The 26,354-nt window shown below is 38.8% G+C and overlaps 1 protein-coding gene across 4 annotated transcripts in view; it reads left to right on the top strand.

Annotated features, from left to right (window-relative positions):
* The window catches only part of STXBP6 (syntaxin binding protein 6), a 244,777-nt gene that overhangs the window by 18,482 nt on the left and 199,941 nt on the right, over window positions 1-26,354 (top strand). The window contains exon 1 of one of the 4 annotated variants that reach the window (XM_054449068.2): window positions 21,367-21,482. The exons of the other annotated variants lie outside the window; for them this stretch is intronic. The gene's annotated coding sequence lies outside the window, so the exon portion shown is untranslated. Of the gene's footprint in view, window positions 1-21,366; window positions 21,483-26,354 lie in introns of those variants that run through there. 4 annotated transcript variants of the gene reach the window in all.

The following is a 26,354-nucleotide window of genomic DNA, read 5'->3' as shown; positions in this document are numbered from 1 at the left end:
TTCTTCTGTATTTTCCACTCCCCACCTTCTCTTGGAATTCAGTGATACTATTGTCCATTTCTTCCTTTGGTTAGAAACGGCATTTCTTGGGCTCTTCGTTGGGGTCCAAGAGTGACCTCGGGATATTTCTGCTCTGCTGTGCTGGTCTGTTGTCCTAAGCATGCTGTTGATAAACATGTTACTGTCTTAAAATAACTAGAGATGGTGGGCAATAATAGCATGTGCCAAATTATCTTCATTTGTCCTGTGCATTAGGATATTAGGATATATAAAACTGAGCAAAAAAAAAAAATTGCTTGGGAGATACATACAGCCATTCTTCAAAAATATTTCTTACCACTCATTTTTATTTTGTAAGTTTGCATTTGCATAAGAATAAAAGTTTACTCTCATGCTAAGACGATTAAAGCGAATTTATTATCCTGTATCTTTATTTTCTTTGATGTTTTAAAAAGCTTTTATTTTTTAGTTGAAACAGGAGTAGTCTGTCTCTAGAAAGAATCTATTCTATGTATATTGCAATATCAATTGTTTTTGAGCAGGAAAAGGCTTTGGATATCTAACCCCTTTGTCATCTGTTCCTCCTGTACTCTCATCTTTCTGCCTGCCTCTGTTTTACAGGTGAGAAAACTGAGGCAGTACAATTCTACCATAAATGGGTAGTAAACTCAGAATTCTTAATTCCAGTCTCTTGATTCTTCAGCTCATTGTGATTTTCTAGAACTTAAAGTATTTCTAAGACATTTCATATTAAAGCCTATTTTTCAGTTTAAGGTCATTCTCTCTTAGAAGTTGTTTTCTTGCTTTTTCGTAACCAAAGCTTTAATTGGTTCAGTACAAGGGGAGAACCAAGTGATGGCTTTGTCTTGTTCTAAAATCAATGTAAAGATTTATAGATCTATAAATATTTACAAAATTTGGCAATATTGTGTGTATGAATACATAATTTTGATGTGTACCAATATTTTATGTCTGTTCTGGACAAATTTCCACTAGCAAGAGATTGAATTTGTGTTGAAACATACTGTCTTTTCTTGGTGTTTATGAGAGGTGTATTCTGGAACTTGTGATTTTTTTTTTTTCTTTTCATTCTGAGTTTGTGAAGGAAATCAGGATGTGTCTAATTAGTTATTATATAGGGTATTAGGCAATTTCCGTAACAGTTAATTTAAATCTACCTTAATTAAAAATAACGTGTTGTATAGCAATGGATAGGAATTTATGACTCAAGATGAAGCCAGGCCGTAGCAATTTCAGAAAGCATGAGGATTACAGCTTTAAAGGCCGAGAAGGAGGAGATAGGAACCCATCAATGCTGTCAGCCTTTATTGTGCCCTGGTGTTTAGGTGGATATTGAAGATATATGTAACTGGTGATCTATGAGCTACCAATTTTCCTTTAAAATCTGTCTGTTTAAAATCAGTTCTCTTGTTCCCTTGCCCAACACAGTAAGCATTTTGTTTTCTGTATTGCCCCTCAAGATGAAGAACCCTTGAGGGAATAGTGTCTTGTCCTCCACTCAAGGTCTTAGAGTCATGATTAATTGGCAAATATTGGCCTCAAAAAAGGGCAAAAGACAGTTATTAGAGTCCACAGGGCTTGTAGTAGAATAAAGGGTGCTGGGAAGGAAGTGGCCAGGCTCTCCTAGTGAGTTGATGAGCACCTTGGCTTCCTTTTCCCATTGAGCGGCCCAGGCCCTGCCTTTTCCCCTCATATTGGGCAGGGGGTACTCTCCTGGATGCTGTGAGCAGACAGGCATGGAAGACCAGACTTTGGGGGCTAGGCCTAGTCACCTTTATTGCTCCAGCCTGTTGAATTGCTCTATCCAATTGCTATCTAATTGCAATCCCAATGCTATCTAATTGGCAAGGGATGCCATTGTAGTCATTTGATTTTCCTTCTTAAAAGCTCTGGGATCTTTCCTGAAAGATCTAGCGTCTTATATGTAAAATGGGATGGTAACCTTATGAGATATGTTCTATTATTAATAGGGGGATTAATTGAGACTTTCAAAGTGTTCAGCTCCCTGCCTTGCATACAGTGAGGACTCAGTAGGGTAAATGGTAGCTATTGCTATTATTATTGTCCTCTGGTGTGTGATAGAATCAAGTAGTGACTGTTATAAAGGTTCTGAGGCAGACTTATCCTGCTCTTTGAAATAAGAACTTTTAGCTTAACGACCAAATGAGTGTCCAGGTGTTAGGATTCATTGCAAATGGGATTATACATTCTTTTTCCTCTTCCTAATTTTGTGGTGAGTCTTTTCAGAAGGGAAAGCACCTACCAGTTTCTCAGGGAAAGCTTTATACTCCCGCCAGCACTTGGTTCTAAAAGAAATTTTTCACATGAAGCATTATATAGGAGTCTTTGTGGTTGTTTAAAATAATATATTTATATGCAGGCATTCCTCAGAGATATTGCAAGTTCAGTTCCAGACCACGACAATAAAGGAAATATTGCAATAAAGCAAGTCACACAAATTTTTTGTTTCTTGGTGCTTATAAAAATTATGTTTACACTATACTGAAGTCTATTAAGTGTCCAGTAGCATTATGTCTGAAAAAATACATACCTGAATTAAAAATAGTTTATTGCTAGAAAATACCAATGATCATCTGAATCTTCAGCAAATAGTAATCCTTTTGCTGGTCGAGGGTCTTGCCTCAACGTGGATGACTGCTGCCTGGTCAGAATGGTGGTTGCTGAAGGTTGGGGTAGCTGTGGCAATTTCTTAAAATAAGATAGCAGTGAAGTTTGCTGCATTGATTAATTCTTCCTTCCATGTAAGATTTCGCTGCAGCTCGTGATGCTGTTTGTTAGCATTTTACCCACTGTAGAACTTCTGTCAAAATTGGAATCAATCCTCTCAAACTCTGCTGCTGCTGCTTTATCACCTCAGTTTATGTAATATTCTAAGTCCTTTGTTGTCGTCTCAACAATGTTCACAGCATCTTCACCACCTCAAGAAACTACTTTCTCTGCTTATCCATAAGAAGCAACTCCTCATTCATTCAAGTTTTATCATAAGATTGCACAACGTAGTCACATCTTCAGGCTATACTTCAGATTCTAGTTCTCTTGCCATTTCCACCACATCTGCAGTTACTTTCTCTACTGAAGTCTTGACCCTTCAAAGTCATTTATGAGGTTTAGAATCAGCTTCTTCCAAGCTCGTGTTAATATTGATATTTTGACCTCCCCCCATGAATCACAAATATTTGTAATGGCATCTAGAATGGTGACTCCTTTTAGAAAATTTTGAAGTAACTTTGACCAGATACATCGGAGGAATCAGTTTGTCTGTGGCAGCTATAGCCTAATGAAAGGTATTTCTTAAATAATAGGACTTGAAAGTAGAAATTACCACTTGATCCATGGGCTGAAGAATGGATGATTAGGCATGAAAACAACATTAATCTTTTTGTACCTCTCCATTAGAGCTCTTGGATGACCAGGTACATTGTCAATGAGCAGTAATATTTTGAAAAGATTTTTTTTTTTTTTTCCTGAGCAGTCAGTCTCAACAATGAGCTTAAAATATTCAGTAAGCCATGCTGTGAACAGATGTGCAGTCATCCAGGCTTTGTTGTTCCATTGATAGAGCACATACAGAATAGATTTAGGATAATGCTTAAGGGCCCTAGGATTTTCAGAATGGTAAATAAGCATTGGATTCAACTTAAAGTAACCAGCAGCATTAGCCTCTAACAAGAAAGTCATCCTGACCTTTGAAGGTTTGAAGCAAGGCATTGACTTCTCCTCTCTACCTATATTGGAAGTCCTAAATGGCATTTTCTTCCAGTATAGGGCTGTTCATCTACATTGAAAATCTGTTGTTTGGTGTAGCTGATAACCTTAATGGTAACTGATAACCTTAATCAGTTATCTTAGCTAGATCATCTGCATAACTTGCTGCAGCTTCTGTATCAGCACTTGCCACTTCACCTTGCACTTTTATGTGATAGAGATGGCTTCTTAAACCTCATGAACCATCCTCTCCTAGCTTCCAGCTTTTTTTCTTCTGCAGCTTCATCACCTCTTTCAGCCTTCATAGAATTGAAGAGAGTTAGAGCCTTTCTCTGGATTAGGCTTTGGCTTAAGGGAATGCTGTAGCTGGTTGGCTGGTTTGATCTTGTATCCAGACTGGTCACATTTTCTTTGTATCAGCAATAAGGATGTTTTTCTTTCTTATTCATGTATTCACCAGAGCAGTATTTTTAATTTCTTTCAAGAAGTTTTTTGCATTCTCAACTTAGCTGTTTGGGGCAAGAGGCCTAGCTTTCAGCCTATCCTGGCTTTCGACGTGCTTTCTTCACTAAGTGTAATCATTTCTAGCTTTTGATTAAAAGTGAGAGACATGAGAATCTTCCTTTATTTGAACACTTAGAGTCAATTGTAGGATTATTAATTGGCCTAATTTCAATATTGTTGTGTCTTAGGGAATAGGGAGGCCTGAGGCAGGGGCATGGCTGGTCGGAGGAGCAGCCAGAATACATACATTTATTGATAGAGTTCAGACGAAGGGAGAGAGCCCGGGACAGGGCTGGTGGGTGGAGCAGCCAGAATACATGTGTTTATTGATTAAGTTCACTGTCATTTTTGGGCATGGTCTGTGGCACTCCAAAACAAGTGCAATAGAAACATATAAGAGCTTTGATCACAGATTACTGTAGCATATAATAATGAAAAATTTTTAAATATTGCAAGAATTATCAAAATGTGACCCAGAGACATGAAGTGGGTGCATGCTATTGGAAAGATCCCACTGATAGACTTGCTTCACACTGGGCTGCCACAAACCTTCAATTTGTAAAATATAAAATATCTGTGAAGTGCAATAAAGCACAATAAACAAACTATGCTTGTATCTATGCATTATAGGTTCTATTTTGATATGGAAGCAAGTCAGATTGGTCTGCAACAGCTTGATTTTTGTGTCTGAATGCCATTGTTTGTATGTGTACATTTCTGTCCCCGCAATTGGGAAGCCATTTAGAAATCTGATAGGAGTTAGCGCCTAACAATATTTATGTATGTATGCATGCTTGCAGTCAGTCTTTTATTCATTTCCTGCCCTGTGTATTCACTGCTTTTCTCACCTGGTGGTTCCATGCTAGATTCAGAAAAAAACTTTTTTTTGTTTTAATGGTGTAAGAGGCTGTAACAGTTGCTAGTGATGATGGCGATTTTTATGTGCCTCCGAATCCCTTTTTCTCATAATACTTTATTAACTGTCTGCTGCTGTTTGGGTGTGTGTCCACTTTTAATTTGTTGCCTAAATACGGGTCAGTCCTGCCATACTGAATTTCTGAGCAAACAAGAAAAGGGATGTGAAAAAGTTATGTATGCAAATAAGATGGTATGGAGCCACCATCCTCTCTCTAATTCCAACATCTTAAAGGCTCTGAAAGCTTTTCTAACTCATTTGGTGGTAAGATCGAACTTGAACAAATATGAGTCTATTTATGTTCTTCATTTATCTAATTTAGTGGGATCATTTGTAAGTTTTGCTGCAGCAGTATTACTCTGATTATGGGGTGCTGACCTAGATCCTACTTGGAGCATAAGGTGTACATACCATATTACCTTTCTAAAATGTCAAGAATGCTGAATTCCAAAGCACACCTGGCTTTAGGGGATTTGGATAAGAGTTGTGGGCTTGTAGTATTTTTATTTAGGTCTCTAAGCTTTTTTTCAGTTGACAACATTCCCTTGAGATTCTCTTTTTGGCCCCGTCTTTTTGAGATATGCAAGTAAGTATCTCCCTTGCCTGTCACTCAGGGAACACTTACTGACTGCTGTAGGTTGGGCTTTATACTAAGGATGAGGGCTACTGATAAGAATAAGACATATATCCTCTTTCTCCTACAGAAGTTCAGTGCTCCATTATAATGTGCAAGGTGCTATAATAGCAGTTGGTGGAGTCCTACGTTTGGCAGGATAATCATAGCCAGGAACTCCACCAACAATGTAAAGTCAATGTAAAGGCAAAGAGATATGGAAAACAATGTGATCAGGGAGCAGCTGTGTATTTGCTGTGGTCTTTGAAGAGTAAAGCTATGGAAAGGGCTGTTGGGGAGCCAGTTTTTGCAGGACCTTACTTACCAAGCTAAACAGTTGAGTGTTTATCCTTTGGGAATAAGGAATCTTGAAGCCTGGAAATGGAATGATTGAATTTAGAGTTTAGAAAGAATCCTCTGACTTCATTTTAAGGGACTCCAAAAGGAGGTCACTGCTGTATTCTGAGAAACAGGACATTTTTATGAGTGTCCCTTGTGATACTTAACAGTGTGTAGCGCTTTCAGATTTGCAAAACATTTTCTTTTGCCTTCATTTCTTTTGCAGTAGCCCTGAGGGATGGGGTGGCAATGAGTAAGGAAACAGGCTCAGAGAATTGACTTGCCCAAGGTCATATCTAGCAACACTGGCTGCATCAGGTCTCTTAATTTAATTCTACATCTTACACTGTTTGGACATGATGTTAAAACATTTTAGTATGTTGCTCAGTTACTAAGAACACTTAAAGATAATGTGCAACCAGCATATCTTCTGTGTTTGCCCATTGGTCAGCTCCCTGAGGACTTCCAGTATTCCATTTGATGTGCCTTTGACAGAAAGGCAGCCTTAGGGCAGACACCACCAAGAATCTGCCAGATTTCTCCTCCAGAACAAGCATAGGGATAGGAAGAAGGAACATTTAGGAAAATGTCATTTTCCCTAATATATATCTCATTATGTGCACTTATTATCCAGCTTCTTTGTTTAAAACTCTGCTCTAAGTGTTGTGGGGAATACAAAATGTAAAATAATTAGATTTAAATTTTTAAAAAAGCCTTCTCATAAGTTAAGCCTATCTGTCTTATTCAAATCCCACACACCAAAATTTCTTGGCTTTTTGCAACACATTTTCTTTTTAATGAATGTTGGATGTTGAAATCAAAAGGCCTTCTGCACAGGCTGATTAGAACTATTAGGCTTACACATTTACTTTGCATTAGTTTGTGCAATAATTAGGTATAATATGGTACCTTTCCACGTGGGTATTTTTGAAACATAGAAACAACAACAAAAAAAATCATTAAGTGGACATCATTTATTACAGAAGAAAGTTTTAGTTGACCAAAGGCCTATAATAACGCTTCATAAGTGAAAGTCATCTTGTGAATCACACTTAAAATTGATAGTTAACTGTAAGTTTTTGTCCCAACCTGCCCTCTACTGAGTTAGCAGTGAAATTAAAGATGTAATCTTTTTTTTATTATTATTCTTTTAACACACCTGGCATGTGTTGCTATTTATGCTAGCAGTATTGCTAGGCTGTCTAGGAGTTGGAGAAAAGTCAAGTTCTAAGTTATTCTCAGTATTAGAATCCATGTCAATTTAAAAGCATTTATTGAGATGATTTGTTGTTGATTGTCCTTTACTAACTTTGTATCAGAAAAGCTTTTGGGACCCCAGAAGGAACTCTAGAGATCATTCAGTCCCAGGAGCTGGACTGGTGGAAAAACAAATTAGGAAACTGATCCCACAGGATCAAGTTCATTCTTGAACTTACTACCTTTAACTTTGGATAACCTCTGAGCCTCTGGTTCCTTATCTGTGAAGTGAGGCTTCTGATAGTTTTTCACAGATTCTAAGACATTTTTGTTTATTTTACATTTTAACATACCTGAAAACAAGATTTTTTTTTTTTTTTGAGTCGGAGTCTCGCTCTGTCACCCAGGCGGGAGTGCAGTGGCACAATCTCGGCTCACTGCAACCTCCGCCTCCCAGGTTCAAGCAATTCTTCTGCCTCAGCATCCTGAGTAGCTGGGACTACAGGCGCATGCCACCATGCCCGGCTAATTTTTTGCATTTTTAGTAGAGACGGGGTTTCACCGTGTTAGCCAGGATGCTCTCGATCTCCTGACCTTGTGATCTGCCCGCCTCAGCCTCCCAAAGTGCTGGGATTGTTACAGGCATGAGCCACCACGCCCGGCCAAGATGTGTTTTGTAGTACACTGTTATGGTTTTGTGGTGTTTTTTCCTCCTAGTATAGTGGTACATAAAATAATCGTGCATCTTATAATCAGTGATTTCTTATATTGCCAAATATGTGCCCTATCAACTTCCCAGGTTGTTGTCAGAATCAAATCAGATAATATGTTTGCTAAAAGACTATGGCTGTACTAAGAAACAGATAAGCAAAAGCACCTTTGTTTTTTGTTCCATTCCATTGCATTCCAGTCTTCTTCCATTGCCCAGGCTGGTATGCAGTGGTGTGATCATAGGTTACCTCCATCTCCTTGGCTCAAGTGATTGTCCCACCTCAGCCTCCTGAGTAGCCACCATACCTGGCTTATTTATAATTTTTTTTTCTTTTAAGAAATGGGGTCTTGCTATGTTGCCCAGGCTAGTCTCAAACTCCTGGCCTCAAGTAATCCTCTCACCTCAGCCTCCCATACTGTTGGGATTGCAGGCATGAGCCACCGCCCAGCCACAAAAGCACCTTTGGATGTCCCTTGACAGCCTTTCCCCCTTTTGTTATTTGTTATGATGAAACTTTATTTATATATGTCTTAAAAATAAATTGAGAAGAGATGGAAAATGGCAACTGCAAATTTAGATGAATCAAGATATCAAATTTGTAAAAAATATTTGAAAACAAAAAGAATTTCATAGTCATACCGTTGGCTTTCTGATGGGCTTTTTTTTTTTCAAACAATATCTCAGTCATGTTTGTCCTATTCCAAAAAACTTTCGGTGGAGTCGTGATACATGTATAGTAAAGTGGACTCCCATTTGACATTACACCTAATAGGATAAAATTCTACCAAGTTCAAACCATAGTTAATAATTAAAGACGTTAGAAGAGCATATCTTAATGATCTCCGCTCGTTTATAAGTGAAGTAGTCCTTTGCATCCTTGGAATTCTGTTAAAAGTTTTCAGTGTCCTTGTTGAAGATTTTAAAATGCTTTTTGGAGACTTGTAGTACCAACATTCAGTTTAGGACCATGTTTTATGGCTGCTAATGCTAAGGTAACAAGTATCCCCTTACCCCATCTTCCCTTGCAATAAGAGCTCTGAGGAAGGCCAGCTTTGGGTAGGAGAGGGGTGAGGTGTAGGAACATCATGAATTTCATTTTGGACAAATTGAATTGGAGATGAGTTTGAGGCATCCAAGTGGTGATGTTGAGTAGGCAGTTGAATTTGTGAGTCAGATAAAAATGTGGCATTTTCAGTATAGAGATGGTAGGTGAAGACTCAGTCTTGGATGAGATCACCTAGGAAACAAGTAGAGAAAGGAGGATTGGAACTGGAGATTGACAAGAAACCATCAGCCAGCAAACCTGTTTTATTTGGCCTGTGTAATGTTTTTAAAATATTTGAATGAGTTGCTGTAGCATATGTTTGTGGTTTTTTGGCTGCCCAGTATCGATTTTCTTTTTTGGTAGCAGCACCTTAATTTCCTTTTGAGAAATTCTCTGTCCTCCAATCTCAGACTTTGTGTTATAGATCAAGTTCTACCTCTGACCCTAGATGAAGTGTGTGACCCAGGGCGAGCCAATCATTCCCCAACTCACCTAGCCGTAATGGCTGGTTCAAGAATGGACTTGTGATTCAAGTTGGCCCAATCACAGGGAATTCTCAGCCTATGGGGGAACTCTAGGAAGAGAGAGTTTCTTGTTTTCTGCTTAAACTTGGCAGGATGTGGCCTGGAGGTCTAGGAACTGCCTTGCTACCCTAGGGTAGAGCTTATCTGAGAGTGGAGACAACAAAGAAGTGGAATCTAGATAGAGAAACTGGCCCTAATCATATCGATTAACCCTGGACCATTATGTACTTCTAGGCTTTTCAGTTAAATTAGCCAATACATTCTCCTTTTGGTGTAACTCATTTTGAACCAAGATTTTTTTTACTTGTACCAGAAAGAATTTTAATTGACACAGTTGCCAAGACTTTTAAAATTGTGAGTTTTCACATAGAAATTGGGATTTTTGTCTTGAGCTGAGTAACTTGTTCTAGTTGGAGCATGGGCTTTATTATAGCCTATGCCACTCCCTGTTGTCATCTTCCCTTGATGCCTAGGATCTGTTGCCAGTTATCTTGCTCATTCTACTGTGTTTTAAGTTGTATAATAGCATTGAGAGGGAAATGAAAGTTGATTTGCTTCACTTAATTGTATTAGTTGCTTTTCCCTATGGGTAGCAAGGCTTTTGACCCCTTGTATAGAATGAAAAGAGAAAGAGGGCCTAGGTTCAAGCTTTGAGAAGCTTAAACCCTAAAGAATAGGTAGAAGAGGACAAGTCTGTAAGGAGAAGGGAGCCATGGCAGTAGAAAGGAAAGCATTGGTCATGGAGGCCAAGGTAAGGAATTTTCAGGGAGAAATTGGTCAACACTGCTAATACCATCAAGATGTCAACTGGTTTGAATTTGGCAACAAAGTGGTCATTGACTTGAACTGGAGGTGTTACACTGCGTGATGGGGCCAAGCCAGATTGCTGTGGGTTGAAAAATGAATAGGAGGTGAAAAAAAATGAAGATACCCTATTCTTCTATTTTTCCTGTAATGGGAAACTGATAAATAAGGCAGTAACCAGTGTCATGTGAGGCTGAGTTGGAGTGCTTTAAAGGCAGGACTTGAATATGCTGAAGTGATGATGGGAAGAATCTTGTTGAAAGGGAGTAATTGATTTCATAAACAGGAGAGGAAAGGGAGAATTGGTCACGTGAGCCTGAAAAGGTAGGATGGAGTGGAATCTGAAGCCCAAATGGAGTGGTTGGCCTAAGATGAGAGGAGAGAACAAGATGCAACAGGAGGGAAGAAGCTGAAGGCTGCTACAATTGTAAATTAGTCTGATGGTGGGAAGTTGCTGGATGAGATGGCCTCCACCTGAGAATGACCATTTGGGAATGGGGGTGGTGGTGGTGTGGATGTCAGAAGGTGTTGGGTGGAGGTTTAAGAGTGAACTAGTCATTGAGGAGAGTGAGAGAATGGTGAGAATGATTTGGTAAGAGAAATGTGGTAGGGTTGCCCAGCCTGGCTGAGAATGCATTTGCAGTTGGTACTCAGGAATCTGCCTGCATATGGCTTTCTCCAATGTCCAGTTGCACAGTTATAGACACAGACAGAGATACAGTAGGCATCATCTAAGACCGGGGTTGGGCGGAAGGGGAGAGACAAAGGGAGGTTGAGCAAGGCAAGTTAGGGCATTTTGCAACAGTGCTATGGAAAGCGTGTTATCAAAACCATGACCATTAGAAAGGAAGCTGAGTAAGAAGGGATGTGCAGTGACACTTCTGATGAGGCCCAAATGGTTGATCACAGTGAAGGATTTTAATAAGGAAGCTGAAGCTGAGGATATTGTAGTCAAAGGGTAGACCGTTTGATGGGTGGTAGGTGTCTCAGGTGGAGTGGAAGAGAATGTCGTTGAATGTGAGGACATTCGGAGACATTTCAGAAAACAGAAAACAGAGTTTCGATAGGGTTGGGTATTGAGGTTGTCCATGTGATTGCAGGATTAGGGGAGGAGAGGCAGAATTTGGTCAGGGTTCGCATGATTTAATTGAATTGGTTATTTGTTAAGAACAGATTTTCTATTTCCTCTAAACCTCCTTACCTTTGATTTCATTGGAAATTCAGCCGAAGGAGTATATTTGGATTCACCTCTTTGTTTTCAAAAATATATACTAGGAGTGATATTTTATCAGAAAAAAAATGTATCTTTAATCACTTTATGTTACTAGAGAAAATGTAAGTCATTTAAACCTCTTGAGTTCCTAGAATTTTTAGTTGCTGGAATAATTTGGTTCTCCTTTTTGCCTCACATGGTCATATTGCCTCTGAAGGTGACTGGCAGTGCAATCAAAACCTTCAAGAACAGGCCAAGTTTAACTGAATCCCTTGTGGCTCTCACTGTGATGAGCTTTGGAGAGTAAGTAGGAAGCTATGTTAGAGACATCTGTTGTCATGTGTAATGTATATCAGGCTTTGGCAGTAACTGAAACCAAGCAGGCCCACCAGTCTGTAGTTTATATGCAGTAATCTTAGAGCTCAAAAATTACTTCTGTGAACGGCAAATCATTGGACAGAACCAGCATTTTTTATGCTTGAGAGGGAAAGGAGTTTGAAAGACTCACCAAAAAAAAAACAAACAAAAAAAAACCCACGAAACTTGTATTTCATAATAAGATACTAAATTTGATCATCTCAAAACATCTGAAGGTTGTGATAAAAATCCTTACTGCCTAATCAATATGCAGAAATCTATAATCTAAAAAAGAATTGGGGCATGCAGTGTTCAGATACAGCTCTATTTGTTACTGATTCTGGAAAGATTAGGTAAATAAAGCGTGGGGCAAGAGTGTCCAGGTTTCCGGCTGAGGATGATGAGCAAAGATGGCAGAAGTCCCTCAGCACTCAAGATATCTGCTATGGAATGAAATGTCTTATAGCTTAAAGCAGTTTTGCTGCCAACCAGGCAATTCACTCTGTTTTCTTTAAATCTATTTCCTTATGTTAGGATAGGGAAAAATAAAGGCAAAAGGAGGAATGAATAAGTCCAACATGATATAGATTGTCCTTTTCTTTGACTCTTTTGTGTTTATTGTTTGTCTATGTAATTTACTAAGTTAGCTCTTTGATAGATTCTTAAGGTTGTGAAAAATCTTGGATTTTTTTTTCTCAAACTATTCCCAAGGAAAGAATCACTTCTCTGTACAACTCAAGGCTTAACAATCCACAAGTTCCTTTAGACCCCCGGATATTAGAGAGTCCTGAAACTTGGATTCTCCTACCTTGAGCTTCAGGCCTTTAAGAATTGCTTCAATTGTCTCTAGTAAGAACAGAAAGTTTCTGATAAGCATTATAACTGAATTACCTGCTTTGTTCTCAGCATGTTTCTATGGACAAATGATTAGTTCATTCTGGGCATAAGCCTTCTGTGGCTTCTTATTCTCCCATGCTTTTGTGTACATGTTCACTAGGCATAATAAAGCCTGTAAATGTGGAAGATGAGGTAGAAGCCTACCTAGCATTGCTTCTTGGGCTCAGCAGAGCAGAAAGGAATTGAGTTAAATTGCAGCCAAGGAGCCCTAGCCTCCTTAAGATCCTCTAGTAATTGTCAGTTGAGATTGTAAACTGCCAAGAATAATGCCTGGCCCATGGTAGGTTCTTAGTTGGTGTTAGCTATTCTTATTGGGCCTGGGTGGTTGATCAGAAAGATCCTACATTGAAGAATTTTATAAACTAAGAACTTATTGCATAGGCAGGTCAAGGCTAGAAACAGACTTCAGCATCTACAGTGTGACATAGAAGGAAGCAATGGTCTAGAGAGGTTGGTGACTGTCCCTAGGCCATATTGTGTATATTGGCAGATTGAGACCAGGACACAGCTCTCTGGATTCCTGAACCAGGTTTTTCCTGCTATACCAACACTCATGACTCTGAAAATCACCCTTGAGGAAGGAGTGTGGAAAGATGGGGAGAAAGAGATAGAGTGTCAGGAGAGCGCCCTAACCCTGGGCGGTAATGCCAAAGAATGGCATAAAATATAGAGGTTTGGGCCCCACTGATATTTTATTACATTACCCCCCTCAGATGGTTGGCTTCTACCTCTGGTATTTTTAGCAAATTCTGGGTTGGTACTTTGTAAAACCGGGAGGGTTTAGGGTCTTAGGGATAACTCTAGTTTTCCATTATTAAAGATCACTGTGTGGGAACTAGGGGTGTCTAGTGCATTGCTGCCTAGGCTTGGGGTAGGCACCCACACTAGTATTTATCTGTGTTAGGAGTTAGTTGCAGGCAAGTCAGAAGCCACGGGCAATGGCTGGCATTGGGATGTACTAAGACTCTCCGGAAGTCCTATTTATGCACACTGGAGGAAGAATGGGAAGATAAAGAAGCAGTACAACACAATGGTGATAGAACAGAAAGGAAGACGTACAAAGATCAGGTTAAGAATGTGTTTTCTGGATGTGCTGAACAGGGGGGCAGTGTATGGTGTGTTATAGAGAAGTCTTGTGATTGCTTACTTGAGGAGAAGACCTATGGGTGATCCATAACCAAGAGCGTTTGGAAAGAGAAAATTCAGGATAGAAGCCTGAGCAAACAGAACAGCTACTGAATTTGAGCTACTGGATAGCAAGCAGAGATTCACACTCAGCTGTGAGGCAATTTAGCCTCACACTTGGAGCTCGCAACCACTGTGCTACCTTGCCCACTGTGAACCAAGGCCTAGGGAAACCACCGGGTCCAGTAAGTCCTCAGGGCTCCAGATGCTATCTTCCTTCCATGTTTGTTCTGAGAATTGGAAGCAAACTCTCTTGAAAGCACTCCTGCTCTTTAATGTTCCCCAGGGATTACTTAGAGCCAAGTAAGCCATTGAGATGTATTGTGGCCCAAGGCCACCCTTAATCAAATGACCACAACTTGGAGGTTCCCCTGGAGTCTCTGATCTTTGAATACATTGCATCCTTACCTTATGCTGTCAAGCTTTTATCTTGGTAACCAAGTATCAGCTGGTATTCCCTGCCCTTTGGATCAACTCAAAGCCTTCTAGTGACTTATACTTCCTCTGCCTCTGAGTTTCTGCTTCCTAAAAAGCTGTTTCTGCATCTCTCATGCAGATTCTGAATACAACATTTCTCTCATACCAGTTTCCATAGGAAATCTAGTCCCATCAGATAGGCTTTAGTGAACACTTGAAGAGTCACAGTTTGACCTGGGTGGTCTTTCACCAGCTCTGCCAATTCTATCCCTATTTCATATTCTTTCTCCCTTGAACATTAATCAGAGTTCTACCCACATAGGGGCAGCCGTAGAGGAGTGAGAAGTCCTTACTTTTATACCCTACCAACTAGCACAAATACATTCCGTTTATTTTCCAAGAATTCTGGTGAATAAAAAATTGTCTTATTACATGCACTTGTGCTTAATTGCAAATGTGTAAAATTAGAGATACTACTTTATACCTGGCTTCTAGTTGACCAGGCTACTGATTATGCCATTACTGGACTATTTGTATTAATTTCTAATAAGCGTTTAACTGCATACTCAGCACTATGTACTATACAGCTGGACGGCACTTACCTCAAATTTCTTCTATTTCCTCTATCTGCCAACTTCTTTTCTTCAATGCAGGCCTTATAATTTTCCTTTTGGTTCTCATACCAAATACACATGTAATTAGAGCCCGAAGTATTGTGTGAAGCCATGCCATCTCCTTTTCTACATGCTTCCTTGTAGCCTGGAATATATTGTTTATTTTTTAAAAGTTTTATGCTTTCCTAGCTTAATTTTATGATTCCAGCAATCCTTTTCATGTCCTGTTTAGTAAGTTCACAAACCAGGAGTCTCCCTGATAGTAAAAACACATCAAGCATGTTCTTTTGCGTAAAAGTTGTATGTGACATGTAGGCATTTTAAGACTTGGATTTCTTTCTCTAGAATGTGAATTTCTTAGATCTTTTTGGTGTGGATTTTCAGAATTCCTTTACACTTGAAAAGAGCTATGAGGGATTTAGTAAAACTGGAAAATAGATCCCCACTACAAAGGATTTGGGTGGGGAAGGCCAGGAAATACTCACTCTCTGAGGATTGCCTAGGACCTCAGTAACTGTGATTCTTTCTAGGTTCAAGGAATTAGGAATCTGGTACCATTTCTGATTAGCACAAAGTAAAGAGGAAGCTAACTCCATTTTAATTTTTTTTTTTTTAAAGAAAAAGTTAATTTCTACCCTGGGGAAAATAGAGTCAATCTTTAAAATAGATAACAGTATTTACTGATGAGGCTAAACAAATAGAAGTTTGTAAAAATCTTTTTTTCTTGGGTGAAAAAGAATAAAAGGGGAAAGTAGGAAAAAAGTATAATAGGTTATAATAAGAATAGTAGGTAGCATTTATTGAGCGTGCATGGTGTTAGGTACTCACCTAAGCATTTTTTATTTCTCATCTCAACTATTACAACAGCCCTCTGACACTTCCACTCATAACTTTATTTTTTAGTTGAGGAACCCATGATGCAAGAGAAGCTGCATAGCGTCTCCAAGGTCACACAGCTAATCAATGGCAGATCAGCAGTTTTAACCTTGGCAATCTGGTTCAAAGTTCACACTCTTAGCTACAAGGTGACACTGCCATATATTGAGTTGTTTGACTTTTTTCCTCACTTTGAGTTCAGCCTCCCAGAATATGTGTAAAGCACAGGAGAAGTAGCAGTTTGAGCTTTTTTTTTTTTTTCTTGTTGTTGTTTGTTAATTTAATAACAGGGTTACAAAAAAAGGCACTCTGCAGTCTAAATCAACTTTAATTAGACCCGTGTGGAAAACATAACAATTATCCACACCAAATTTCTAACATTTTTCTTTTTTCATGTTCAATTATTAATAGTCATTGGTGCACATATTCTTTCAGTTATTTTCTAAGTGGGATAATTGAAACTTGCTCTGGGATTCTAACCGTTGCCTAGTTCTTTAAGAATCTTTATCAAAAGGATTTTTTTTTTCTAAAAAATAATAAATCCATTTCTTTTTGTGGGATGAACTTTCCCTTGGAGAATATTGTCTTGCCAGGTGTGGAATCTTGGCGTTAAATTAAACTCCTTTATCTTCTGCCTCCCTGGGGCTGATGGAAGGGGTGGAGAGGGTGGGATAGGTGAGCAGGGTATGTGTCTGGAACAGGGGGTATAGAGGAGTGCACAAGAGGCCCCTTCATTAGGTCCCAGATATCTCTGTCTCCAGCTTCCTGCACTGAAACTGAGGTTTTAGAAGAACCAGAGAAATCCGCTTGATCCAGGTTGTTCAAAGGTGATTTTTTTTTAAAGCGGTTCTCTTTTATTTTGTAGAGAAAAATACAATGGTTATCTTTCCCTTCCCCAATATAAATAAGGGTGTTCTCATACTGCTTTTATAATTCAATTTTAAAATCCCTCAATGATAGTTTTCAGTATTTTCTTCATTATAATATTCTTCGTTTATCTAAGTCATAAAAGGCTCATAGAAATCTAACCAATGAAATATTATGTAAAAGCAGCCATCAATAGAGCTTCGATATAAATGATTTAAAAGTAAAAAAGTTATGGTATTCTCCAACATTTAAAATAATATGGTAATTACAGAAAATTTGGGAGATTGAGAGAAATAGAAGCAAAGAAAATCAAATTCTCATATTCCCTATATCCAAGAGAAAAAAAAGTACTGTTTTCATGTATTTTCTTTTTATGTGAAAAGCTTTTTAAACAGTTTTCTGTGTAGAGATTTTGTTTATCTTTCTTGGTTATCATACTATAAATACAGTTTTGTTCTCTGCTTTGTTGGAGAGATGTCTACGGTTCAGAGACAGCTGACTCAGAACTTCTTTGCAGAACATACCCTGTCACAGTTCAGCTTTGCAAATCTTTGGCTGATAGCCTAGTTTATCAAGTGTTCTGTGGACGCGGACTCTGTGCCTTGCACGGTATCTGAGTGTGCAGGGCTTGCCTCTCAGCATCACACAGTATAGCTGGAGAAGACAAGTAGACATTTTCATGGCTGCTTTTAATTTTTATTTTATTTTATTTATTTATTTAGAGACAAGGTCTCCCTCTGTCGCCCAGGCTGGAATGCAGCAGTACGATCTTGGCTCACTGCAACCTGTGCCTCCCAGGTTCAAGCGACTCTCCTGCCTCAGTCTCATGAGCCCAGCTGATTTTTGTGTTTTTAGTAGAGAAGGGGTTTCACCATGTTGGCCAGGCTGGTTTTGAACTTCTGGCCTCAAGTGATCCACCTGCCTCGGCCTCTCAAAATGCTGGGATTACAGGCGTGAGCCACCACGCCCAGCCATATTGTTAACTTTTTTGGTACAGAAAACTTCAAACATACACAGGAGTACAAGAGAATATAATAGCAGACCCTATGTGCCTCTCTAGAGCTCAGCTTCAACAATGGTTAATTTATGGCCAATCTTGTTTCATCTAGATCTCAGCCTCCTCTCTCTACGAGGGTTTATGTTGAAACAAATCCCTGACATCCTGTTATTTTATTAGTAAATATTTGGGTACACATCTCTAAAAGATAAGGACTCTTTTTTAATACTATTAATGCCATTATTACACTAAAAAATTCTCTAACAATCAAATATGGGCTATTTAGTCAGTGTTCACATTTGTTTGTTTTTCTCATTATTTTTCTCTTTAGTTTGTAACAGTATCCACATAAGGTCTACACATTGCAGTTGATTGACATGCCTCTTCAGTCCCTTTTAATCTGTGGATTCACCCTTCACTATCTTTTCCTTGTGATCTATTTTTTTTTTTGTCAAATGGGATCATTTATTCTGTAAATTTTCCCACTGGCTGGATTTTGCTGATTCCATCTCATGGAGTTAAATGTTAAATGTTCCTCTGTTTAACATATTCCTCTAGCCTCTGTATTTCTTGTGAACTGGTAGTTACATTTAGAGGCTAGGTTGAATTCTGTTTCAATTTTTTGTCAAAAGTACTACATGAGTAATGTTATGTATTTCCATGAGAAGACACTTACCTTTAGGGGTGTGTGTGTGTGTGTGTGTGTGTATGTGTGTGTGTGAAAGAGAGATGTTGATAGCCAATGGTGATTTTGCTGCCTAAATCCATCAATTCATTAGGAGTTTTAAAATGTTATTTCATGTTAATCATTTCTCCATTTATTAGCTAGACTACTTCTATAAAGAATAATCTAGCCAATCTAATCATCTGTTTGGCTATCCTGAGGTACAGTTGTATAGAAAAGGCAAGAAAAATGCTCGATTCTTTCCATTTATCTAGCAGTTTTCAAAATATTTGGCTCCGTAGCATCCAGAGATAACCAATTTGGGGAGCTGGGGAAAAAGAGAAAGAGAAATTGGTGGCTCATTAAGAATTCATTAATTTTAAAATATTTGATGTTTCAAACCATTACATTGATTCTTTGTTGTTGTTGTTGTTGTTAAGAGGTGGGGTCTTTCTCTGTCATGCAGGCTGGAGTGCCATGCAGCTATCGTAGCTCACTGCAGCCTCAAACTACTGGGTTCAAGCAGTCCTCCCACCTCAGCCTCCCAAAGTGCTGGGATTACAGGCATAAGCCACCTTCCAGTCCATTTCATTTATTCTTATTGAAACTAAAATTGTCTCATCTTTGGCCGATGGGAATCCCTTTGTGTGGTCTCCTGAATCCTTTTGATGTATAACCTTAATAGTCTTTGAGTTTCCCTGCTTTTTGTATGCTAGGCCAATGGTTCTCAAAGTGTAGTCTGAGGATGCCTAGGGATTCCCAAGACCCTATTAGTGAGTCCGTGAGGTCAAAACAATTTTCATAATAATAAGACATAATTTACCTGTTTTATTCTTATTCTCTTACATGTATATAGTGAAGTTTTCTAGAAACCATATATTTGACTATTGGAATGTATGCTTTTTTTTTTTTTTTTTTTTTTTTTTGAGACAGAACCTTGCTTTGTTGCCCAGGCTGCAATGTAGTGGTGCGATCTCAGCTCACTGCAACCTCCACCTCCCAGGTTCAAGCGATTGTGATTCCTCTGCCTTAGACTCCCAAATACCTGGGACTACTGGCACTAGTAGAGATGGGGCTTTGCCATATTGGCCAGGCTGGTCTCAAACTCCTGGCCTCAAGTACCCACCTCGGCCTCCAAAAGTGCTGGGATTACAGATGTGAGCCACCATGTCTGGCTGTGTGCATGCATGTTCTTATGTTTTCTAGAATTTTTTAAGGTAAGCTCTTTGAAGTCTTGAATAATTTCTAAGAGTGTAAAGGCGTCCTAATACCAACAAACTTGAGAACTACTATTCTAGGCTCGTCTTTTATGTTTCATGCTACATACATATAATCACTTGTGGCCTTATAAATTAGCTCCTTTTTTTTAACTCCATTTTTGTGTATGCCTGAGTGGTCTGCTTCAAGTCTCACAGCTAATAAGTGGCAAAACTAGAATTTGACTCTAGTCAAATCTGAGACTGCAGTGAGCTGTTTTTGTCCCATTGTACTGCACCTGGATGACAAAACGAGATCCTGTCTCACAAACAAAAACAAAAAACAACTAGTACTCTGAATATGTTGTTTTTCTGGTCACAGTAGGAAATTCAAAATATAGTAATAGTTTTTTAGAGTATTGACTCTTGAAGATCTCAGTCATCCAGAAAAGAGCCTGCCTTGCCTGTGGAATTCATTAATGGCTCACATATTTTCCACTAATTCGTGAACCCAGGATCCAATCTATTGCTCACCTATGTAGCTTAGAAATACTTTTTTTTCATCCTGTAGTTGGCTGAACCAAATCCTGCAAGAAAACATGCTGCAATTTTAAAACCTGAATAATGGTGCCTTAAGCCTGGGACTCTCATTTATTTTTATCACTGAACAGTATATAAATCTCTAAAAATGGCTACTTAAAATATAACTGGATTTTGTAGTCTCTGGGGCTCAGGGAAAGCATTATTTTGTCTCATTCTCTTGGACTGAACCCAGTAACGTGCCATTTTGTCACAATTCCCAATAACCTTAGCTTCTCTTGGCTAATGAACAACATTAGCTCTTATTTCCCAGGTATGAAAGAGTTTCTATCATGAGAAAAGGAAGTGTGTTTCCAAAACAGTTAGCAGTGGCTTTCTGAAGTTAGTGCATATACAGGAGAGGAGCACTCTTATGTAATATCCTTGAGTATTTTTCCAACATAGGAAATACCTGACGGTACCTGACAGCCTCAGGTGCCATCTGGAAAAGTGTCATCTTGTAGGAAGCTTGGATCAGAGCCTGTGTCTCTATTCAGGTGTGTCATAATTACTTTGTGGTTCTGGTTGGGAGTGAAGCAAAGACTATGTCAAAGGTTGCAGGGTTCTTAATGGAATATAAATTTCTTTGTTGGAAAGTAGATCTTGAATACTAAACTAGTTTTTGTAGTTATAGACAAATTCATTTTGCACTGTAGCCTTGCTTGTTATTTTTCTCAACATTAAACCTGCCATTGTGAAAAGGTCTCAATGTCTGATTTAAGTGATTTGTTGCATTTAGATTTCTATATTTAGACTGTCATTTTCATGGGCTTTTCCAGCAAGTCATCTCATTGACTTTGTTGAAGGTAGTTTTAGAATACAGAAAGTCAGAATGTAAAGTAGAAAGGTGGTTCTTTCATAGGATGGGCTTTGAAACTCCACACCACCACCATTGGTCTTGTCAAAATTTTATTTTCTTTCATGTTTGTCACTTTGACCAAATCCTATCCCCCAAAGAAAAGGAAAAAAAAAATCATCAAACAGACCTGTCTCCACATGCAAAGCATGTAGTATATGATGATGGGAGCCTGGAACTTACAGCTGGGGAATGCCAGGAATTTGGGGTTCTAGTGTCACTAAGGCTCCGCCTTTCTGTGCTTTAGTTTCCTGTTTAGAAAGTTCTGCTCCTTCATAAGGACCTCGAAGTACTAGGAGGAAAGGTGCTTTGTGTGTGGAGTTTTCCATAAAGTGCAGTGCCAACTAAAAGGCTGCGTTAAAGGTAGGTAAATGCCTTATAAAAACATATTTTAAATACAAAACATTTGTTAGTTTATGCCACTTATTTATTTATTTAAGTATAAAATAGCCTCAGGCAATTGGAATTCAGATTTAAAATTCAGGTTCTGTATATTGAATTCTCTTCCTAAGAGCAAAGAATGTAAAGGCTTGGGAAATAGAAATTGGAACACATTGTAATTGCCTGAATAGGTTTACCAGAGAAGAAGTTTTATTAAAGTGGAAACATGTTCTTCCTCTGAGTCTGATTAGAGGCTACTTTGAGCTAGTCCATAAATCTCTTTTCAAATCTAAAGTGAGCATAACCATCATAAAGTGAGCCATAACTTGACAACTCTTCCTGAGGACTGCCTTGGCTAAAGTTTCTATGGTGAGAACTCAGAATTCCAGGAATGCATGTTGAGCTGGAATCTCTCATATCAGTGATTCCCAAAGAGGAATGAGGGTGTGTCCGAATCTCCAAGTGTGCTTTTGAAGCTCTGAAGACCTCTTTTCCTTTGCCCAGGATCTCAGTGAGCCACTGTTAGTAGCAGTTGTGTTTGGTATCTTTGGGTGTTTTAGTGAAAAAACAACTGAAGTTAGGCTGATGAGGAGATTGTGGGTAGCCTGTTAGCATTTCTCCCTGGAGAGTGCCACTCACTCTAGAAAAAGTAAATAATAGCTTTGAATGATTTGTAGTCCGTACAGTGGCAGTCACATTGCTGAAAATTTGGTAACATATAATGTTTGTCTTGGTTCTACGTGTAGTTTGTGTGTGTGTGATGTTGTTTTGCATGAAGAGGCTACATGTGGGTGTTTTGATGCCCTGTAACAGAAACCAGTGGGACTAGAAAACCTGGATCTCTTAGTGTAGGGTCAGCACCAAGTCAGAGTAAGTTCTCAAAGAGTAGGTGACATTGTGGCGATGGCGTGCTCCTCAGTTTGTCGGACTGGGCTTGTTGGGTTTCTGTTTCACTGAGGGAGGAGATTTTCTGTGCATTTGATTACGCTAAATGATACTGTGCAAGCTAACATTTTGGGCTTTGGGTCTGGGAAGGAAATGTATTTTGATTACTTATTGTATAGTTTTGTATAATTTGTATAATTTATGCCTCACTTTGAGATGCAAGTAGGAAAATGGAGAAGCAAGGAACCCAAGTAATCAGCAAATGAGCTTAAGAGAAAAGTCCCTGGGAAATTAAATAATATTTGAAGCTTCGAAGCTGTATGTTTAGGTTTTAGAACATCAGATATTAGGACCCAGTGATAAGAATTCTCCATTTATTGAACTGTTTTGAAATTTCATTTTTTAATTGCTTTAAGACATCCTTAACTTGATGTCTTATAATACAGTTCGATAGTTGAATGAGACCATTCTGAAGTGAAAACAAAACAAATTAACTAGAAATGATCTTAGCTATCATCCCATCCATCCTTTTTATTTTGCTGATGAATCCAGTAACTTGTGATAAAAGTCATATCTTGCTCTCAGAATTCTCCATGTCTCTCTGTGGAGTTAGCACATAATATACACTGGCTGGCTGGTGGGCTGGCTGAGATAGTATTTGCTAAAAAACTTAAACCTTTTGACCACAGTATTTGTGAAGGAAGTCTTGGTGGAAGATGTTAGAATGACTCTTTGTTTTGGGATTTAAAAGCTTAGCCATTCTTCTATGAGTTGTTAGATGCTACTACTTGCTATTCTAAAAGCTTCTGATGTGTAAAATATTCTATAGGTATAAAACCTTTTGATGTGTAAAATGTCTTTTTTGTTACACATTCTCAAGCTGGTAGTCTCTTTTACCATTACTTTGGAAGCATTATGTAATTGCTATTTGAGAGTCAACAGAAAAATGAATAAATAGGAATTATTGTTGCCAATAGACACTGTTCTCCATACACCAAAAATTAAATAAAACATGAATTTTAAAGCTCCATGAAGCAACAGCTTGTCAAATTAATTATAACATTCAGTGAGTCTTTAACAACCTGAAGTAATTTATCTTATCAGGTACATTTGTCTTCTCAGTCTACATTTGGAAAGACGAACTCTTTTTTTTTGTTTGTTTGAGACAAGGTCTCCCTCTATCTCCCAGGCTGGAGTGCAGTGGTGTGATCATGGCTCACTACAGCCTCGACCTCTTGGGCTCAAGCAATCCTCCCACTTCAGCTGGGACCACAGGCATATGCTACCACACCTGGCTAATTTTTTGTAGAGTTGGAGTCCCACTCTGATGCCCAGGCTGGTCTTGAACTCTTGGGCTCAAGCGATCCTCCCACCTTCATCTCCCACAATGCTGGGATTACAGGTGTAAGCCACCATACCTGGCCAAAAAGATAAACTTTTAAAACTTAAAAAAAATTTTTTTAAATGAATTGTGGCTACTTCCCATGTGTAGAGCTGGGTCTGGAAACTAACATTTTGTTCATGTGGGACTCAGGCAAATTTGTTTCTGAATTAAAGGAATTTCCTATCTTCATTTCTGGCTTCATGCCGTGAGTGCCAGTGCCAGCTGACAGAGCCATCTGCAGGACTCTGTAGTAGAGTGGGAGCCAGATGAAAGTGAGCCAGGCCTGCAGATGTGGTTCTTGTTAGGTGAAAACTTAGCAGAAGCGTGTCCAGTCCTGGAGATTGTCCATTCTCAGTTTATTTGGAGACTTTAAGATGGTAGAACAATGACAGGTTTCTAGAAACCCTGTGTTTAGTACAAAAAGTGGCTTGTCTTTGAGACTTCCTTTTGAAATGTTCAAAACAATGTGAATATACTGGAACTTTGCAGGAATAATTTCTTCTGTGGTTCCAAAATCTTCAGATTTGGAGGAAATAATTCAAATAATTGTATTGATTTCATCCATTCCTTCCACTAATGTTTATCGAGCATTTCTAATGTGCCCTGCACTGACTTGGATACCAGACAACATGGACATAATTCCCTGACCTCACAGAGCTTCCAGTGGGGGAGATAGACACACACAGAAGTTAAATATGTCAGACAGTGATATGAGCTATGGGGAAAACTAAAACAGGGAAGGGGATGGGAATTGTGCTGAGGGGTAAGGGAACCATGTCAGGACCTGGGGTCTTGTACTACTTGTGGTGACTGATCGTACCCACAGGCATGAAATAGAACAGTCATTTACATATTGTGGCTGATTGTGCTGTCATAGTTACTACTACCATTATCACAGTCACCGTCAGAAAGCATTTACCCCACACCTCTTAACAAGGTTTTATACAGAATGAGTCATACTGCTGAGTGTTTGTCCTCAAGACTGACAGCCCTAAGTGTACACATGCGGATAACTTACTGATGATGAATAGAAATTCCAGCAATTGTATTCGTTCAACAAATGTTTATTGAATGATGGGGTATACAAGGCATTGTGGAGGACAGCAAGATAAATCACGTATGTGTCTTGCCAAAGGGGCATGTAGTTCAGTATAGTCATAGAGCAGGTCATTTGCATGTCAGTGATTTAATTTGAGATAGACCATGAAAGTCTATGTCATATGCTGATTTCGCATTTTTGCCAAGGCATAATTTTGAGTCAGCTGCTTTGGGAGGCTGGTATGGGGTAACTAATGTAGGAGTGTGTGTTTAGCCATTTCCCTGTGTCCACATTTCAGTGAGGAATTGTTTCTACCTATTGCTGAATATGTTAAATGCCTTTGAAGTAAAATATGCCTTTTTTTGGTGAAAAATTGCTCTGAGAAGAAAGCCAGAGAAGAAAGCTCTGAGAAGAAAGCTTCTACAGTTGGTGATGGAAGTGCTGAATCTAAGATGTGATGTTTCTTGGTTAGTACATGGAATCATTGAGGGCCTCAAGGAAATACTTAGCATTTTGCTGCCCTTATCAGGGAAATTGTATGCTGTACGAGTGTTTGCCAGCTTGGATGTGAACCCCTCGTGAATATATTTTTTGGATAGATCTTGATAAAGGCCCTAATGGGAATGTGGACACAGCAAAATTTATCTCCCTTGCTTGTAGCAGAGCTGCGACTTCTGGGCCCTAATATCAGATTCTTCCCTTTCCTTCACAAATAAAGCATCAACCATGTTTATGTGAGGGTTCCTCATGTTTATCATCTATGTGGGACCAAAAGTTTGCTACATAGAAACATAGTTTTTTTATATATGTATGTATACACACACATATACATATGCAGCCTTAGAAACAGGGCAAGAGAAAGCTTGGAAGGGGGAATACCGTGGCAGAAGCTATTGGCTTCTCAGCATAATCCATGTTTTCCTCTTCCTGAGCCCACAGCAAGAATGCATTTCCCAGCCTCCTTTGGAGTTAGATACAGCCACGTGCCTGAATTCCAGCCAATGGGATGACCACAGTGAAAACAGCTGAGCTCATCAGCTTGAATCCCTAGTTCAGTGTGAGGAAGAGGAACACCTCATTCACAAGTTCTCTGTCATGGGAGCAAGAACAAAGTTCGGAGGTGTTTGAGCCATTATAAAGAAGTCAGGGACATATTTTGACAGTGATGAGTTTGGATCATAATCCTGAGTGTCATAATCCTGAATGTTGAAATTCTGAACATCAAAATCCCAAAAGATCAAAATCCCTAAAGTCCAAAGTCCCTCATGTCTAAAGTTCTGAAAATCACAATCACAGGATGTTTATGTTAGGCCAGCTCTTATGGGCTATCTCTGTGCAATTGTCCAAAATCTTTCCCTGTAATATACATTTTTATATGTTGAATTTTCAGTTATTTAGCTTTTTTCTTTTTTTAGTTTTTCCTTCCTATTTTAAATTTGTAGAATTATTTTTTTACAGTTCACTATGCTATGTATTTCATTTTTGCGTCACATCCAATATTGGAGTTATAAATTGTGTAGAGGCTTTTAGAGAGTTCTAATCCCTT

Source organism: Pongo pygmaeus, chromosome 15 (genome assembly GCF_028885625.2).
Source record: "Pongo pygmaeus isolate AG05252 chromosome 15, NHGRI_mPonPyg2-v2.0_pri, whole genome shotgun sequence".
Lineage (NCBI taxonomy): Eukaryota > Metazoa > Chordata > Mammalia > Primates > Hominidae > Pongo > Pongo pygmaeus.
Note: the sequence above shows the minus strand (reverse complement) of the source record. Positions and strands in the feature narration are given on the sequence as shown.